This window comes from Mus musculus, chromosome 11 (genome assembly GCF_000001635.26).
Source record: "Mus musculus strain C57BL/6J chromosome 11, GRCm38.p6 C57BL/6J".
In the NCBI taxonomy this organism is placed as follows: Eukaryota; Metazoa; Chordata; class Mammalia; order Rodentia; family Muridae; genus Mus; species Mus musculus.
In genome coordinates this window covers 88,688,044-88,706,807 of record NC_000077.6, presented here as the reverse complement: position 1 = coordinate 88,706,807, position 18,764 = coordinate 88,688,044, and the positions used below count along the sequence as shown (strand labels likewise).

The window sequence follows — 18,764 nt, the reverse complement described above, 5'->3', positions numbered from 1 at the left end:
GCCTGTGGCTAGCCCCAAGATCCTGCTCAAGCCACTCACCACGCGTCAGCTCGTGATCCTTACTTACTGCCCCTCTGGGCATTGACTCTCTCTTGCAGGGGATTTGAGACCCCCCCTCAGTGCTTCCTTGGGCTTCGCACTGCCAATGGAGCAGCTTAAATGCATTGGCCTTGGGTTTTGTGTCCTTCAAGAGCCCAGCTCAAGGGTCTCTTTGCAGCTTATATCACATCTTTTCTTGCTTCCTTGCCCTTGGGACTGTGAGACCTTTGGGGATCACATCTCTCTCCATGCCCTTCTCCCTGACACATGGTCATGACACATTCTCGCATGGCCTGAGCTAGCCCAGCCTCCTCCTAAAGCCCAGTCCTGCACTGTTTTATGATGCCTTATTAGGTGGTGTTGTGGTACACACACCACAGAGCATACTGAGCTTGCACAAGCTAAAATAGATGGAGGCAGGATACACTCACTGCAGGGACACCTGGTTGTGTGTGTGTGTGTGTGTGTGTGTGTGTGTGTAAAATGTAAGTGAAATGGCATGAAGTTCAGGTTTTAACTCTGGATTTCTAATGTTTGAGCTTGTCCTCAGTTCTTCTACTGGCTGTCAGCTAATGGAGCACCTATACCCACTGGAGGCTGTGGTAGGCATTCCAGTGTTTATTCCTTACTGAGTGCCTAGTGCCTGCCAGCCAGCCTGAGGCTCTGAGATGGTATGGGCAGGAGGACCACCATCTCAGAACCACTTTCATTCAAGCATGGCTCTAAGAATGGAGCAAACAGCTAAGAGCACCACTGTTTTAGGAATGACCTGCAAAGACAGGCAGAGTGATGGTGGCGTGGGGCAGGGGGCTGTCCCTTCATCAAAGCACAGAGTTGCTGCTGTCAGTATTTCAGTAATTATTGACCTAGGTGCTTTGTTTTGAGCTTTACAGTATTTTAAGTCCAGGTCTTACTGACTCTACCAGATACCAACCCTGAAAGTACAAGAGCCTTGATGATGGCTAGCCAAACCTCTTAGAACACCATACACTTTGATTTAAGGAGAATTGACGTGAAGTGATGGAGACACAGATATAGAGCTGGCAGTCCATAGCATCTGCTCCAAGTTGAGAACACAGCAGTGACCTGTGGGATGGGAAAGGGTATGATCCAAATGGTAAAGAAGGTTGGGTAACCTGTTGAGGAAGAGTACAGTCTTTGTGGAGGTAGTTTGATGCTAACTCTTGAAGAACAAGAAGGGAGAAGACTGTTGGATGCAGTATGGCTAGACAGGGGGTGTGCATCGTGCAGGTGTGTTGGTAGGGCTTGAAAAGTAATACACATTGGAGGTCAGGCATTTATTGGCAGAGGCTGGCAGCCTGTTATGTGTGCAGGCTCCCGGAGGTGCTCCCATCGGTGCTCTGAGATTCTGGACTCCTAGAGAAGCCACGGTTATTGAGTGTGGCTATTGCTGTTTCGTGGAGAAAAATCACACGTTGGACTTGGAGCTTATGCTTAATGGGTCATTCAGATCGTTCTGCAGGGCTGTAGACTATCTTTACATGTGAGGCTCATGGCAGAAACCCCCTCAGCTTACAGGGAGTCTGCCATTCTTAATGTTTGCTCCTCTTACCTTCCTCTTCTGATTTCTTAACCAGGGACTGCAGTGTGGACCACGTGGTAGAGTTCTGTTCTCTGCCCTTTTGTAAGCTGAGATCATGACCTCCCCTGGTGTGAATAGTGAGATGATATTTTTCCATATGGAAATCACAGGTTGCTGGCGATGCCTGTGTGCTCTTGCTCGGAACAGTGGCCCTGTGACTTCATAGGTCATGTCATCTTGTGTTTGCCTTTGCCTGGTGGCTGCTTAGAGGGAAGGGGGTTGCGCGTTGGGAATCTCCATTTCTGCTGTCCCTGTGTGGTGTGATGGGTGAGTGGGTGTGGTCTTTGGGCCATGTGCCTGTGATTCTCTTGCAGTAGAAATCTGAGATGTTGGTCCAGCTGGGCAGCTGTCTTTCTGGGTGCTAAGTATTAAGTATATCAGGCTGTTGCCTGGCGCATGCGTGCGTGCGTGCGTGCGTGTGTGTGTGTGTGTGTGTGTGTGTGTGTGTGTGTGTGTATCTGCCTGCCCCCCCCCTCTCTCTCAGATATTGCTAAACTCCCAAGTATCTGGGGAAGTTTTTTTATTTGTTTTTTTTTTTTCAGGGTGTGTGCTGGGCCACTGTATTTGGTCATTTTAGTCTTGAGATTTAACATCTTCTGAAAGGGAAAGAAAGTTTGATTTGAATTAGTATGTGAGTTAGTGTATGATGGCATAGACCCACACCTCAGTCTCCTTAATGCCTTTAGTTTGACTGTTACAGTGATCCTTGGTCAGGGTAGAGCCTCTGCTTTGCAGACGGGTGAGCTGGGTCCTGTGAAGGAATAGCAAGAGTCACATTTGGCTGGGCGGTGGTGGTGCACGCCTTTAATCCTAACACTTGGGAGGCAGAGGCAGGTGGATTTCTGAGTTCCAGGCCAGCCTGGTCTACAAAGTGAGTTCCAGGACAGCCAGGGCTACACAGAGAAACCCTGTCTCGAACCGCCCCCCCCCCAAAAAAAAAGTCACATTTGTCCCTTAGACCCAAGTCCACGGGAATCCCAAGGCCCTGTTTGCCTAAATACTAAACTTCCTCTGTTTGATCTGTGGCCTGTGTGCTCCACACATGCTCCCTGCTATGAATGCAGCCCTGCATATTTATAAATGACAATGTCTTGTCTCAGTGTCAAACAGTTGGACACCTCTGGTAGACTTTAGTGCCTTCCACAGTGTCTGAGCATTATAAAGTGCTCAGGCTGCCAGGTGGTATTTGTTACAGTCTGTCCAGGAAGGTCCAGGATATTTTCCACAGGCTGTTTGTGTCTGAGAACCTGTTAGCTTAGCATAGTGAAATGACGCTTCACTTAATGGTTTTGTGTCTTTTTTTTTTCCTTCTGGGAAATGGGGCCATCTATATAGTAGCTCATTCTAGACTTTTTAAAGGGGATGGAATGAGGCAATGCCTCTGGGTGAGTGCACACAGTGGGTACAAATGGAAGCATTGGTTTACCTGTTCCTGTCCCCAGAAATGGCACTGTCCACACCAGAAGAGGACTGTACCCAGCAACCTGCAGATAGCTTGGCATGGTTATTCTGCATGTAGATGATGGATGGTCCAGCACACTGTGATGGGAAACTTGATGGCAATGGCTTGGCTGGCTCATGGGGTCTTGGCTTTCGGGGGCAAGATAGCATGCACCCTTTATCTTGGCCATGCTCAGCGGGCGTGAGGAATTCATTTCCTTCTCTGTGTTGGATGCCTGTGGGTTTTTTTTTCTCTCCCTGCCTTTGAGAGTAAAGTCCTGGGCTGTAGCTAGGGAAGAGCTGAGACCCCACTGGGAGAGGTCTCCTCTAGAGCCTTCTCTCTCCCGGGGCTGGTCTTTATCTGCCTGGGGGTAGTTTCACCAATGACTGATCTGAAAGCACCACATTCATTTATCTGTCACTGGCTGTGACAGGCAAGTTAATGCTAATGGATTCTTTTTTTAGCCTGTTGTCTGGGATGTTTCTCCCAAATGTCCTGAAATCTATGGCATTAGGGGAATGTGTAACTTTTATGGTAGGGGAGGATTTAAAAGATAAATAGGGTTTTGTGTGCAAGGGGCTAGCATTTAGGTTAGGGGCAAGAGCGGCCAGCTGAGGGATGTGGGGCGAGCACAGAGTCGTCTTTTTAAGAAATCCATTCAGAACTCCAAATTGCTGTTTCTGTTTCAATTATGTGACAATTTCAAGGGTTTAGAAAAATCTAATAAAATGGTCTTGACGATGAATTCTGGGGAGAGTGCTTTAGAAGGTTCTGGAGAATAAATTCATTGGGGGTCAAGAGACTGTCGTTCCCGCCACCCTCCAAGCCTGCTTCATCTGGGTTTTTACATTTTTATTGTTTTGAAGGGCAGGAAAACGGTGTAGGAATGCATTCAGGGCTTCACCCATAGCCTCCACAGAAATGAATTATTCTCTTTGGGCAATTGCAGACACACGGACACTGCGCTCTTTCTTTTCTTTTTCTTTTCTTTTCTTTTTTTTTTTTTTTATCCTAAGATGACATCCCGTAAACGACTTTCAGAGCATGATTTGTGTGTGCGGTGATGTTGAATAAAGCACCAAAGAGAAGCCACTGGAGGAGGGGGGCTGAGCGTGTGGGAGCTCTGGAAGAGGTTTCCCTCCCTCTCTCCAATCAAAAGCTTTTGATAGTTTCCCAGAGACCAGAAGTTTACAATGGAAGTGGGCTTCTGGGCTGCCTACTGGAACTGAGTGCAGAAAGACACAGTGTAGCAAAATGGGATGCTGAGTGACATTAATGAGGTGACCACTCTGGCGGGAAGGAGACAAGGGAACAGCCAAGTCGCAGTTCCCATGATTTGTTTCCAGCTGAACGTGTTGTGCACTTTTTGTGTGTTTGCTTGTGTGTGGGTCTCTCTCTGTGTGCTTTTTTTTTTTTTTTTTTTTTTTTTTTGCTTCCTTGTTCAGTGTGGGTTTGAATGCCTGTGGTGTGTCGCGGTGGCCTGCACCCAGACTGGCCCCTGTTTCCAGTTGCTGCACAGCCAATTTGAAACTAAGAAAAAAAATGTGTGAGAGAGAATGTGTGAGAGAGTGTGTGTGTGTGTGTGTGTGTGTGTGTATGAGTGTGTGTAAAAGAATGTGTGTATTTGTGTATATCTGTGTGTACTCACATACCCTGGCATGCATGTGGAGGTTAAAGGGCAGCTTGTCAGAGTTATTTCTCTCTTTCCACCATGTGAGTATTTGTGATTAAACTCAGATGAGCAGACTTGGCTGTGGACACCCCCCCCCCACACACACACACACAACAATCCCATCTCTTCAGCCTAGAAGTCAGATTTTAAGGTAGGTGGAGTTTTGTTCTACTCTGGTCACCTGCTGGAGCCAGGATGGGTGACATGCGAGGTCACTGTCACAGAGCTGTGCACTGTTAGTACACTGGAAGGGAGACTGTGAAAACCCCATTTGTGCTTTATCCTTGAAGTTGGTTCAAACTGGGGGAAGGGGGAGAAGAAAACCTGTAAGCCGTGGTGGTCCATCCCTTTAACCCCAGCACTCAGGAGACAGAGGCAGGCAGATCTCTGTGAGTTCCAGGCCAGCTTGGCCTATACAGCAAGTTCTGTGAGTTTGTTTATTTATTTATTTTAAAATTCCAGAAAGGTCCTACCCTGATAACGCTTCCCATTGGTGACATGAATGCAACACAATTGCAACACATGCTTCATACATAATTTAGTGTCTTGGAGAGTTCTACATTCTCATGTCTAGTCTTGGGGGAGAATGTCTCACTCTTTGAGGACAACAGCCTTGCAGGTAGCTCACCTGGAGAGTCTTCAGGGAGGCTGATTTTGTGGCCAGGCCCTTAAGTGTCCCCTGGCTTTGTTGTCAGCCTGTGTCAGAAGGAAGCAGGTACCTTCATCTCCTTCACAGTGACACTGGGGTAGTGCTATTCAGAGTGACGGGCAAGTGTGGGCAAACCTGCTAGAAGCTCTCAGTGCTCAGAGCCTGCCAGGGCCTGGGTGGGGTAGATGGAAACAGCGTATACTAACCAGCGCAGCCTGTTTTTACACCTTTCAACCCGCTTCCCTTGGGGCTGGCTCCCAAGTGGATCATTTTTGTAGCTGGAGGCAAACAAACAAGGTTTCAACTTAGGTAAGATAATGCTCAGTAGAAGGCTGCCAGTTCCTATCGGGCCCCATCGACCTGGGGAAAGTGGATCAAATAAGGCTGCTGGACCCCGGGCGGAGCATCTCCTCAAGACTGCATCAGTGCGTGTTTCCTCATCGGCTTTCAAAGCGGATAATTGGTTTTAGTGAGAACTTCTGACTTGATTAGGGGGCCCTTAGGAAATTAAAGTGTGTTTGAATTTCACAAGTATAATTTTAATTATGCACATTTTGCATTTTTTTCACTAGGGAGTCAGGATCAGGGCTTGTTTTCTTAGACTAATAGGGGCAGTAAAGTAGACGGTGGCAGGATATCTTTGGAAATAAAAATCCTTGGATCCAATCTCGTATTTCTCCTGCAGTATATGGTAGACAGGTTTGTTCCTTTGTGCCCCATGTCCTTGTTAAAAAATTATTTTTTTTTCCCACTGTATTCAGACAACTGGAGAGCTGGTGAACACTGTGAGGCAGTGAGCGATGGATCTTGTTATGCGTTTTTCTGCCGTACTCACCATTAGAATTTAATTCAAGTTCTTAAGAGTGCAGCTGCTGTCCGTGCAGCCTGTGTTTGGCACGGCGCCACTTTAGCATGTCATGATTATCTTTTATCGCCACATCATCTTCTTATTCTCAGTGCCCAGACCTTCCCAGCATCAGCTCTCCTGGCTGCCCCTCTTCGTCATCATCCGGCTGGGGTAGCGTCTAACCACCCTTGGTATGACTGAGATAAGAGGCAGGGTGTGCAGACCACCTGGCCTCCCCAGAGAAGGCCTTGTTGTGTTTATAGGAACGATTGCCTTTCCAGAACTTTCAGAACTGGGCAGACAAAACCCTTCGCGTGCCAGGGAAAGCGCACGTGGGTTGGAACTTAAACATTGTGTGTGTGCAGGGTCTGTAAAAGGCTGGTCAGAGGAGCCCTCTGACCTTATAGGCTCTCCTCTTGGGTCCTAGCAGAGAAGACAGAGTAATTCTTCATCTCTTCCCCCTGTGTTTCCTAAGCCATGGACTTCATCGTTTGTATCACTTTCTACTTAAGTGGTTCCTGCCTCCTGCGTTCCTCAACTAGGCTTCTTGCGTTGGAATCCTTGCTCCCTTTATCTGTGCACCTCCAAGCATATGTCTTAGGCATTCTGAGCTCAGTTGTGTCACTTAAAAAAAAAAGATTTATTTATTTATACTTTATGCATATGAGTACACCACCATTGCTCTCTTCAGACACCAGAAGAGGGCATCAGACCCCATTACAGATGGTTGTGAGCCACCGTGTAGCTGCTGGGAATTGAACTTAGGACCTCTGGAAGAGCAGTCGGTGCTCTTAACCGCTGAGCCATCTCTCCAGCTCCCCAGTTGTGTCGTTTTTAAAATGGACAAAGACCTAGCACCTTCACAGGATTGTGTGGAGGATGAGCTGCCGAGATCCCATAGTAAGTGCTTAGCATGGGGTCTAGTACTTGGCCGACTGGACCCACGTGGATTAGGAGCTGCTAGGAAGGGCATTGTTCCATGACAAATTCGGCTAACACTTGTCTGCATGTGCCAAGGCCTGCTGTCTTGCATATTTTTTATATAATACTTGAGAAATACAAAGGACTAGATGCATAGATGCATGTGTGTATAACTGGAGACGTGTGACTTGGACAAAATTTCAGTGTGATTTGGGTGTAGATGGTTGCCTGAGATATAGCAGGCGAATCCTGGGTTTGTGGGGGACTTTGAGCTGTGGGATCTAGTTTGAAACTTGGCTCTGCTACTAAATGTCCTTAGGAAGGCACATAAATACTTTGATTCTGCACTTGAAAAATGAGACTGGAGTTGTGTAGGATAAAAAAAAAAGACAGTATAGGCCGGGGCAGTGCAGGTACATGCCTTTAATCCCAGCACTTGGGAGGCAGAGGTAGGTGGATTTCTGAGTTCGAGGCCAGCCTGCTCTACAGAGTGAGTTCCAGGACAGCCAGAGCTATACAGAGAAACCCTGTCTTGAAAAACCAAAAAAAAAAAAAAAAAAAAAGACAATATAAATAAGATATTTGGTATCTGGTCGGCACTTAGGAAATGTTAATTCTTTACTCCTGTAACTAGGAAAAAGTTATTTAAAAAGCCATTTTTATAAAAATGAACAGCTGCATTTAGAGAAAGTCATCAAACGTTCAAATTTTTGCTACTTTATTTTTATGGGTCTGAGTATTTTACCTGCATGTATGTGTGTGTTTCTGGTATCCAGAAGGCATTGGAGTCCCCTGGGGCGGGGGCTGCAGGTGGCTGTGAGCCTGTGAGCCACCTAGTGAGTTCCGAGACTTGAACCTGGATCCTCCAGAAGAGCAGGCGGCACTCTGAGGTGCTGAGCCTTATTTCCAGTTCCTTAAATCCATTTTGAAGGCTGGTTTTGGTTACATTTGTAATTTGAGAACTTTGTAAGTGGCAGACAGAAGGATCAGGATTGGGGGGGGGTCCATCCTCAGTTCTGCCACCCAGTAACCAAAAGAGAAACAAAGATGTCTTGAAAATGGGACAGCAGTCAGGTGGTGGCAGCGTACACCTTTGATCCTAGCACTTGAGGCAAAGGCAGGCGGATCTCCTGCCTTTGTAGACCTAGAACTCTCTCTGTAGACCAGGCCTGCCTGGTCTACAGAGAGAGTTCTAGGACAACCAGGGATACATAGAGAATCCCTGGTTTGAAAAACTCACAATCCAAAAACCACGCCAAACCAAATTTAACTAAACCACTACCACCACCGCCACTGCCAGCAGCGGGGTGGGGGTTGGGGGTGGGGGGGAGAAAATGGCAAAGTTAGTGGTCTGATGGTGATACGCACCCCAGGTATTAGCTGATAACATCATTAGCTTTAAAGGGGTGAAAGAGAATTCTTAATCTGAACAAAGGGGGCTGTCCCAGTGTCTTCATTCCACACAAACCCCATTTTCCAGGGTTTAGACATGACTTAGGACTTTTTAGATGGCTCATCTAGCCCTGCCTGGTGCTTTTGTTTCCTTGACGCTGGGGGCAAACAGGAACTGCAGAGTTTGGTAGTCTGCTTAGAAGGAGAGAGCAGATTCTGGACAGAAAGATCTGTGATGTGCATGAGGTGACAGGGACAGGGATGAGGGACAGTGTTGAGATGGGCAGCGTTTGGGTCCTAGGGGTCACAGGACCTGGGATTATGCTCTGCGAGCCCACAAAACCAATCATTCAAGTTGGGTAAGTTTGTCAGAGCTCAAGAAAAAAACCACAGTGCTCAGCCAGCAGCCTGGGAGATGCTGACCCTCGAGACTTCCTGTCAGGGCTTGGGAAAGCCTCAGATGTCTTAGGATTCTGGAGTGGGGTCCAATTCTTGCTCTGTTCCATGATAGGCCCTCTATGTACTGTTTGCTGGGTGGCGTTTCCCAGGTCCAGGGAGTAATTGTAAGTGGACCCCCAGCACTCTGTGAGGTGGATGTGGTTGTTAGTGTGTTTATGGGGGCTGGGGGAGGGTGGGGTATGTAGAAGCCAAAGGGGGTGGCCAGGAGGAGTGGAAGAGCAGCAGATTACATTGACTAATTGTAGGGAAAGAGCCATATTTGCTGCTCCATTAAGTGGTCACCAGGCTATGAAGCAGCTTATTGTAATTAATACAGAAACAGCAAATAAGTGTCAGGTTGGGAGTGGAGGGTCTCTGAGAGCCCCTCCCTGCTTTGGGGCTCCGAGTCTGTTGCCTTATTCATCGTCCTTTTGGGGAGTCTCGGGGGGCACCATTGTGGAAAGTCACTGGCTAGTTTTCGGCTGGTTTATTGTGACAAAGAGGAAGCTCTCATGCTGGATCTCTCCTCCAGGCGTCTTTACAGTTTCCTGAGAGTGGAGGGGAGAGACAGCCCCGTCCGCGCCTGCCATTGCTATTCGTGCCCACAGTTGCTTTAATTTCAGTTCGTGGAAGTGGCAGGTTACACGTCCAAGTTCATGGAGTTATGGGCCGTGTGGGGTTGTGATTGCTTTCCTTGATGGTTTCTTGTTCAAATCAGCAGTGCTCTTAATTTTCCAGATGAAGTAAAAAGAAAATTGGAGACTCCCCTCCCGCCCTGTGTCTCTTCATCCAAGATTTTCTGAGCGTGACTCTGATTTGCAGGGTTAATATTAATTAGAAACTGGGCTAGACCTCGGTTGCTTGATGAGGTGGTTTCAACCATCGTGAGGAATATGCCTCCCAGCTCGCCCATCCCTGCTTTTGGGTGGAAGTTTCTGGGCTCAGACGCTAGAGGAATACGCTTGCACAGAGGGAGTCTCCCTACGGCAGGGCAGCCGGTTCTCCCGGGTCTAGAGGAAGGAGCGGTACCCAAGAGCAGGAATGGTGGTGCTAAGTTCTTAGGGAGTGTGGTGCTTAGTTCTTAACAGGCTAGAGTGGGCCCGTATTGGGTGGGGTGTGGGTAAGACTAGGGAGTCAGTGGAAAAGATGGCTGCCTGGTAGAGTTTGCAAGCCTGTGTTCCTGTGATTCCTTACTGAATTTTGGCTCCCATGAATGCTACAAAGATGTTCATCATAACAAAGAGGCAGACATCCTGTTGGGGCTTTGGAGGGCTTCCTGGACGAGACCATTAAAGCTGAACTGAAAGACTGAATGATAGGGTGGACTTGGGGAAGGAAGGACCAAGGGGTGTTCCAGGTACTGAGGAAAGTCAGGGTGTCTGGGCTGCCCGGGAGGCAGGAGATTAGCAATGAGGCTGGGAAAGGAACTGGTTGGATCCTTTTAAGGGCTAAGGTGGGATATGGGCGGAGGGCTGGGGCACAGGGGGATTGGCGTGGAGATAGGCTGGTCTGAATTTGGGAAAGATGACTCCTGACAGTCTTGTGTGGGAAGCATCTTTTGAGAATCCAGGCAGATGTGTGCTAGGGAAGAAAGTTACTGCAGCAATCCGAGGAAGCAAGGATGGCTGGCTGTGGAGAGCGTAGACCAGGAGGTGGCTCCGAGGTGCATTGTGAGTCGGATGAGGGTGGTGGTTTGTTTGGCTGGAGAGTAGGGGGTGTTGAAGGTGTGAGGCCATTTGGACTCCTTGTGTCCCTTGCCCCATGTGACCCTTGCTCCAGAGGAACACATACTGCCTTTACACGAGAGAAGTGGTCCGGTCAAAAGCCAACACCAGCACTTGGTCCTTGCCTGCGTGAGACCAGGGGTGATGATACTCAAGGAAGACATGCTCCTGTCTCGGGATTGAATGTAACCCCTCAGCTGGACCTTGGCACAGTCCTTCTTACTTTATATTTTTACGTATTTTAAACACTTTATTATTTCGCCTGTCTAGGATGTGTGCTTGGGGGAGGGGCTTGAATGGCATAGCATGCCGTGTGGAGGTCAGGGACAAACTTCGTGGAGTTGGTTCTTTCTCACCTGTGTGGCCCAGGTATCCAACCTAGGTCATCAGCCTTGGTGACAGGCTTGGTGGGGAGGGGGGCTCAAAGAATGCTTTCAGAGGTTTTGTTTTTTTTTTTTTAACACAGTGCACCACAGCCTTGCTGCAGTTGGCTGTTGCTCCAGAGGAACATACACTGCTTTTACACAAGAGAGGTGGCTAGGTCAAAAGGCAGCACTTGGTCCCTCCCTACCAGGCCTTTTGGAAAAAAAAAGGGGTCGGAGGGGGCGTGGGGGCCAGCAACAAGAAAGCCAGGGTAGCTCAGAGAAAAGGCAGGGCCAAATTAAAAAAGAAGAAGAAGAAGAAGAAGAAGAAAGGTTTCTCTGATCTGAACTGAGAGGTAATAAAGCCTTAGTTAAACAACCTGAAAATGCAGTTTCCATCCATTTAGAGCACAGGAACGGAGGTTGAGGAGATCAACAGGGCATTAGCATTTAAAGTTTGCCCCCTCGCTGACCTCCTTGCTTCTGTATTTCCCTTGAGATCAAAGCAAGGAGAGGGGAAGAGTTGACTCTCAGGTGCAGTTCCTGATCACCAGGAGATACCCTTGTTTTACCACCTTGGGCTTCCTGGTCTTTGCTTGGGCTGTCAGACATATATTTTAACCAAAAAGTGGGACGTGTGCTTTCGTCATAGCGAGCCCTCAGGAACATCCAGGAAGGGCTTTGAACCATCTCAGAAAGCAGGCTGGTGGTCTATAGCAGCAGGAGTGGGCAACATTAGTAAACCAGGATGTTTCTCTTTTTTTTTTTTTTTTTTTTTTTTTTTACTGCAAGGAGCAGTCCGGAAGGTATATGGAGACGGGACAGTTCTGATGAATTCCTGCCCCCTGCTGTATAATAAATCTGATACTAAAATTAGTGCCGGCCTCTTGAGCCATAATTCTTGCCGAGGCAATAAAGAAGTGTGTGCGTGCGTGTGTGCTCATGCCGGTGTGCTTGTGTGCGTCCAGCTTGTCTCTCAGGACTGTGGGATGTCGGATAAGTAACTGGGTCTCACAATTGATTTTGTGTGACAGCGTCTCCTCGGCTCCCTGCTTCCTCCCCCTCTCCTGTGATGGAAGTGTAGGGAGGAGGTAGAGGGGAAATATTGCCGCGTGCCTTTCAGGTTTGTGTAAATCTCTGTCACGTAGGTAGATGTTCTTAGAGAATCTATTGGAATGTTTTATAATTGACTGTTTTACTTGGATGACATTACTCAACTCCTCTCAGGAGCTTCCTTACGCTCCGGGTGGGGGTGAGACTTTTCCTTCCAGGGAACTTTGTCCACGGAAGGGACTTACTTGGGGTGGCCAGCTGACAGCTTTAATAATTAGGTGGGCATTTGGGTCCCTCAGTGCACAGTCCTCCTCCTGGTGGGGACAATTCTGCTTTAAAAGGACCACATTTCACCTTTAACTGCAAATGGCTGTGTCGGGAGTGGCATTTGATTTTTAAATTGCCCATGTCCAGCAACCCTCTGTTACTCATTAAACAATAAAATGTTTTTAATCTTCCTGCAGCTGTGTGCACTGTGTGGGGCTTGCTTTTCGGGAGGAGGGGGAGGAGGGTCTTTCGTCCTCCCTCTCCTCTTCCCTTTCACACTCACCAAAGCTTGTAGAAAGCCCTCTCCAGCAGTGATGGAATCCCCTCCGGTGAACTTTCCCAAGTGAGTGGCTGGGACTTTTATAAGCTGAGGCCACCCGGGTTCAGTCTGGATTGTCAGCCCCTGGGGCTGAAGTGCTTCCTTTATGGGTAGTACCCAGAAATGGGTTTATGTCACAGACCCTTTAAAAAGTCTGTAACTTTTCCTCCCCACTCCCCTGCCTCCCACTTTGGGTGGGGGGGGGGGGCTTGAGTTGTCCGTCATAACCAGAAACAGGTTTCAAGTCCCTGATCCGTTATAGGTGTGTTTAAGATGAATGCCAAGCCTGAAGCCACTTAAAGAGCATGCGCAAATAGATACAAAGGAAAGGAAGGAAGGGAGGGAAGGGGTAAAGGAGAGACTCTTCCAGATCCCCTGAAGCAGAAATAGAAAAACACAGGCAGAGAAGGCAGGCCCCCACAGAGAGAAGCACTCTGCTCCTGAGCAAGCTAAGTTAGTGAGCTTGGGCGGGAGGGCCTGCCCCGTGAAGGTTGTCAAAAGAGCCAAGGAGGCGGCGCCCTTTCTGAGGCGGCCCTTGGTAGTGTGTCTGTAAGGATCTAGGCCCGGATTGTTTCAGACTCCTGGTGGAAGAGTTAGTGGCACTCTCCTCCTGTCCCAGCTGGGCTGGCCTTCTATCCCAGAGATGCGAGTTTGGAACGGTGGCCTAAGCAGGGAGCATTACCGTGCAGTCTCAGCTGGCCTGTGTTTCCATCCCAGCTAGCGGTCCTTCAGTTAGGAACTGTTGCAGGCTCTGTATTTGTAAAAATAAAAGAGAATAAAAATTAAAGGTACTCAGTACCAAGAAAAATAGCCACTTGAGGGGGAACGAAGTGTGTTAGAGGACCAGGCTTTCTACAGGGAAGCATCTTGCTTCGAGTTCCCGGATCAGCATGGCCCAAGATATCTCTCTCTCTCTTTCTCTTTCTCTTTCTCTTTCTCTTTCTCTTTCTCTTTCTCTTTCTCTTTCTCTCTCTTTCTCTTTCTCTTTCTCTTTCTCTTTCTCTTTCTCTTTCTCTTTCTCTTTCTCTTTCTCTTTCTCTTTCTTTCTCTCTCTCTCTCTCTCTCTCTCTCTCTCTTTCTCTTTCTCTCTTTCTTTCTCCCTCTCCTCTCCTCTCCTCTCCTCTCCTCTCCTCTCCTCTCCTCTCCTCTCCTCTCCTCTCCCCTCCTTCCCTCCCCTCCCCTCCTCTCCCCTCCCCTCCTCTCCTCTCCCCTCCCCTCCCCTCCCCTCCCCTCCCCTCCCCTCCCCTCCCCTCCCCTCCCCTCCCCTCCCCTCCCCTCCCCTCCCCTCCCCTCCCCTCTTCTTTTCTTTTCTTTTCTTCATGCTGAAAAGGGGCCCAGTCCTCTAGTCGAGCAGTGACTCCATACAGGTTCCTTTTTCCTCTGTTGCATTTCCCTCGTGTACCACACGAGTCATCCAGTCATCGGAGTTGCCCAGGCTGTGCCCTCAACCCTGCCTGGTTGTCCTGGTGACGCTGGGTTGCAGGGTTTTGGAGGAAGCCCTCAGTTCAGCTGTCCTTGAGGGTAAGGCCTGCGTTCTTCCCACCCCCCTATGACGTGTGCAGTACAGCTGCTGGCCCAGAAATCCACTTGAACTGATATGTCGTCTCTCACTCCAAACAAAAAATAAACCTGGGTGTTCTATGTATGTATTTTTGAGGTGTGTACGTGCCCTTTTTTTTCCTCTTGACAACTTCGTTCCCTGCAGCTGTGCAGTCACAGACTGTTTTGAGATCTGGAAAGTTTCTTGTCTTTAAGTGGCTATGATAAAGTAGGAGAGGAGAGAGGCGAGATTTGACGGTTACCACACACCAAACACCATAATGTAATTTTTTAAATTAAAAAGCATTGCATTATTAAAAAAGCATTTCATTGTAAGAGGAGAGGGTAAGATGGCTCAGTGGGTAAAAGCACTTGCCACCCACCACTCCAGGACCCACATGTAGGTGGACGGAGAGCCGATTCCAGAAAGTCATTCTCTGACCTCCATCTACACATAACCCTAGTAACAGAATTTGAAAATATTGTAAGAGATAATGCAAAGAAAGTTTTTTCATTTACCAGAATTGTTTTTTCTGTCTACTATAGTTCCCCCCCCCCATCACCATGGAGATAAGAACTTGGGGCTCAGTGATGTCATCTTTCCCACTGGGTGTGCTGGCTCTCAGGGGACTGGCTGTCAACCTGAACTTGGTCAGGTCCAGCCTGCTGTTGGTATAGAGAGAAGTTAAAGTTGATCAGACGTTTAATATTTGCCTTCAGTCATCTGCTATGCAAAGCTCTCCTTTATTACCCTGGGAGGGCAAGTTGGTAACAATGTATTGCTGTTAAAACTAGTAAGTCTGGTGTCCTTTAGGGCTTATTTAATCTTTCCTTTCTCCTAAGTATTTCTCTCCAGCTTTTGGAGAAAGTGCCTTCCTGTTTGAGATAAACATGAAGCAGTAAGGTTGAGTTTGGGAAGAGGGAGTTTGAGGGGCTGGAGCTGCGCCCTCTCCCCATTTCATTTCCCAGGTGAACTAGCAGAGTCCCAAGATTGTCTTTTGCAGGGAGCACTCAGGGTTACCGATGTTCCCGATAAGAAAGTGTTTCTCCTTTGCCCTGTCTCTCAGCTGAGTAGGGCGGAGAGAGCAATATGGCAAAATCCAGACCAAGCCAGCAATCATGCAATGCAGTTGGGCAGAATATAGCAGTTTAGGATGGGTTTGCACAACTGTATTTTCACATTAAATCATCATTTCTGCTTCTCCTGGTACAGAGAGGAGGGTGGGCAAGGGAGAGAAAAAAGGGTGGGGGAGGCAGAGAGGGAGGGAGGGAGGGAAGAGGGGTGTCTTTTCAGGGAGTCCGGGGAAATGAGTAATCGGGTGGGAAGGAGAGACCAGGGGAAGGCTTGTGTGCATTATCAGTGGACAGGAGCCCGGGGAACTCCCAGTTATGTCTGGGAAGCTTTTGCGTGTAGCTGCTTTGAATTCTGTGGTCTAGAACGAGATGTTTAAGCCCAGTTACAGGAACAGTTCCTGAACTTTTTCTACGAACTTCTGTGGCCCCGGAACCCTGTTTTTTTCCCAGCAAGCCTCTGTATTTTTAGAAATGTTTTCTTTTCTCATTGCTTGCCCCTTAGCAGAGGCCCCTCGAGTGCTTTCTGTCGTGTAGAGCTGAGTTCTTGAACAGGTGTTTGGGACTGTGAAGGGGTTTATTTCTTTAAAAAAAAATCTGCAGGCTCTTTGTCTGGGAGATCAATATTTTCTCATCCTGCATGGATGGGGTGGGAGGAGGGGCCTGTGTGATGCCCCTCCCTTTCTGCTGTGGGTCAGTGAAGGGTCATGTGGCTCAGGGGGACCTTCTGTGCAAGCCCTTTCTCCTCTTATTCAGTGCCTTCTCCAGATCCTACTATGTAGACAGAATAATTTCATGTAGACCCATGGGACTACCAAGCGGTAGCCTCCGTTGGTTTTTGGCGTTTAAGGAGCTAACTTTGAAGTAGCTTTTAATCTTCATACTGAGCACACCCTTTTAAGTGTTTTTGGGTGGGCAAGCTCTGAAGGTAGTTTGTGGCACTTAACTCTTTTAAACTTTGGTTTCTTCTCCGGAAGCTGTGTGTCCTTTCCTTTTCCTCGAGGGTCCTAAGAGCTCCTAGTCTAAATCGGTGGCGTCTCTGAGAATCATTGATTTGCTAATTGCTCATAAGCGGAGCCCTGGCTTCCCCCTCCTGCTGAGAGCACTTTTCTTTTCCGCCCCTTCCTTGAGAAGTTAGGCTGACTTCTGCAGTGTTTCAGAGGTAACCAATAAAGGAGTTTGGCCTGCTGCTGTTGTTAATTGTGCGCCTTGGAGGTGACCACATCACCAGCATCCGGGTTCCATAAACAAAGGGCCTCATGCTGGTGACCTTTCCTGCCTAAAACTGCCGGGCCCAAGGTCGCCAATGTGGTGGGGAGTGCCTTTCCCAGCCCTCGGTCGGCCTCAATTTAATTTGCTCGTTTCCTGAGGCAAAATGACCTCCCAGTAAACTTGCCCAGGCCTTTTAAAGAGAACAAACAAAAAGACTGCAAGGGCAAGGTGTGTTCTGATGGAGGAATGGGCAGTGTGGGAGGGCCGTGGGGCGCTTGTTAAAGTACCTAGTTGGGGTTAGGCTTGTGTGCAGTCAGTGGGTTAAGACTAGATGCTCAGAGAACAGCTGGACCTGACAAAGGTAGAGGCCACAGGAAGGCCGGCCTGCTGGGAACAGCTGCCTGGCACAGGCTTTGTAAGCAGCCCTTCTCCTGCCCCAACCCCCTGCCATCTCTCCCAGATCCATTGTCTTTCCTAGTAGCCTTCAGATCAGGGGTTTTGAAGCGTTTATTTTATTTTTCCCTGTTGAACTGAACCTTTATTATAAAACCTCGAGACCAGGAGTAACCTGGTAGAATTCGGGAGGAAGGGTGAAAGGTGTCCTTAGGAATATCCTGCCTGGCTGGGCCACCTGGTCTTGGATGGTCCACCATATTGGAGTTGGGGGTCGTTCCTTTCATGGTTTCTGCTCAGTTATCCTTGAGGAGGTGTGTAGGGGCAAGAGTGACTGGGAGTGCCTTGCGGGTAGAGGACTGCCAGTATCCTCACCCCAGGTCTGGCTATTGGTGTGTGTTGAGGTTCAGAGGACGCTTCACTATCCAATCACGGGTGGGAAGCTGGAGCTGTGGTCCAGGAGGGATTGGTGGTACCTTCTGCCCGTTTGCAGAAGCATCACCCAGCCCTCTTGCCTCTGTTCTTAAAGGAGCGTCCAAAGGGTCTTTTCTAGCCTCAGTCTTCTGAATAGCTTGGGTACCCTGCCTGGTTCTTAGCCACCTTTGTGTGGCTGATCAGCAGTTGAGTGGACTCTGTGCCAGCCCCCTGTAGAGGGGCCATGGGGTACCTGTTCTTGTAGTGATGAATGGGGCCGGCTTTGCATTTGTACCCAGACCATAGCCAGTCAGAGGCACCACTGACTACTGTGATGTAAGGATTGTAAGTGGTCCCTGCCCCCTGGGTGAGTGAGTTGAGGCTGGTCAGGTTATTTCTGTGGAGTGGAGTGTAGGCCGGGGCTGGTCTCAGGAGCTGTGTGGGCTTCCTTCTTTGTTGTCTTCTCCCTTCTAAGAAGAACAGGTGGTGCGAACTGGGATCGAACCCTGACTGTGACCTGGCTAGCCGATGTAACCCTCGGATCCTCTCACGTACGCCACCTGTCCAATGAGGATGATCAGACTTAGTGGCTCCTGGAAGGGGAGGTGCTCTCCAGAGGACCTTGCGCAAAGCCTGCCAGCCAATAGGGCTTTAGCCAGAATTGATTTTTCAGCTAGTCTGGATTTAGCTGTTGTCTCTGGGACAGGGAGATTGGGTTATAACCAAACCTCCATCAGTTGGTCACTTTGGTGATTTGGGCCAGGAAGCCACAGTGTGCTGTTTGGTTTCTGGTCCTTGCAAGTTAGCTGTGATCTTCCTCCCCTTCCCTCCCCTCCCCTCCCCTCCCCTCCCCTCCCCTCCCCTCCCCTCCCCTCCCCTCCTCCCCTCCCCTCCCCGGCAGATCTCTTTAGCCTCTAGTGTCTGGGGAATTGAGGACTGGTTTTTCTGAGTCCCAGCCTCCCCTGAGTCACTCTCCTTTTCTTGGGTCCTGTCCCTGAGCGGTATCTACAGGGTCACCGGCTTCAGTTGGTGCCTAGACCGTTAGTTAGCTGGGGATGGGTCGGTACAAGATGACATGGATGGCAGGTAACTCCTGCTTCTTTGGGTAAGAAGTGGGAAGTGGTGACAGAAGGAACAGGGGAGGCTGTGGGGTAGTTAGAGTGTTAATGTTTAATTACCTGCAGTGCCCTAGCCCAGGGTTTCACAGCTGCGGTGCAGTTGACATTTGGGGCCAGGTAAACCTATAGGGTGGGATAGAAAGGGAGAGATATGAGGCAGGGGGTCGGTTGGGAAGCACAGTGTCCCTGGGTCTCTGCCCTGAGACTCCAGTGTACCCTACACTCTTGGTGTGGCTCTCAGTGTCTCCTGGGAAGGGCGGGGGGCATGGCTTTCTGGTTGAGAGTCATTG

At 48.9% G+C, this 18,764-nt stretch overlaps 1 protein-coding gene across 20 annotated transcripts in view; it reads left to right on the top strand.

Moving 5' to 3' along the window:
• Msi2 (musashi RNA-binding protein 2) overlaps nt 1-18,764 on the top strand; it is a 378,925-nt gene that overhangs the window by 11,499 nt on the left and 348,662 nt on the right. The window lies entirely within an intron of this gene.